Source organism: Centrocercus urophasianus, unplaced genomic scaffold (assembly GCF_019232065.1).
Source record: "Centrocercus urophasianus isolate 14NV4802_14NV808 unplaced genomic scaffold, USGS_Curo_1.0 seq_33, whole genome shotgun sequence".
Lineage (NCBI taxonomy): Eukaryota > Metazoa > Chordata > Aves > Galliformes > Phasianidae > Centrocercus > Centrocercus urophasianus.
Window position 1 is genome coordinate 2,844,010 of NW_024884900.1, and position 736 is coordinate 2,844,745.

Sequence of the window (736 nt, forward strand, 5' to 3'; positions counted from 1 at the left end):
GTTTGAAGAGATCTCTGGAGATCCCCCAATGCAAACCCCGTAAAGTGGGTTCCATGGAGTAGGTTACATAGGAAAGCATCCACGTGGGTTTAGAATACCTGCAGTGAAGGAAACTCCAGCGCCTCTCTGGGCAGCCTGCTGCAGTGCTCTGACACTCACAGCGTTCCCGTTTGTGCGCACTGACCCTCGTCCTGTTGCTGGGCACCAGGGAGCCCGGCCCCATCCATTTGTCTCCTGCCCACTGTATATTTATAAGCATCGATCAGATCCCTCCTCAGTCTTCTCCAGGGCTCCCAGTCGCTATTCATCAGCGCGATGCTGCACGTCCCGCTCATTTTCTGTCCCTCTGCTGCATTTTATTCAGCATTTTCGCGGCTTTGGATCAGCGGTACCGCAGGCAGTGCGGTGGCGCCGCGCCTGCGCACAGAACTCGAGCCCCGGCTGTGGGCCGAGTGTGGGATGGTGTTCCCGCCCCTTCTTGAGAGCGGCCCTTCTGATTGGTCGGCCGGGCGGAACATGCAGATGAGGGCGTGTGTCCGAGCTGCAGTGCCGCGCTTTTGGGGTTCCCGCACCGGGGCCGGGGGGTGGCGGGAAGATGCGGGAGCGCGGGTGTGTGCGGGGAGCGGCGGTGCGGGGCCTGGGGCGGGACTGGGGCTCGGTGCGAGCGGTGTCCGTGAGCTGGAGGGCGGTGCGCGGCGATGGGGCGGGCGGCGTTGGGAGTGGTGAGTTAGGACTA

The 736-nt window shown here is 62.8% G+C and overlaps 1 protein-coding gene across 1 annotated transcript in view; it reads left to right on the forward strand.

Annotated features, from left to right (window-relative positions):
• Positions 1 to 736, forward strand: part of TEX14 (testis expressed 14, intercellular bridge forming factor) — a 24,676-nt gene that overhangs the window by 1,127 nt on the left and 22,813 nt on the right. The window lies entirely within an intron of this gene.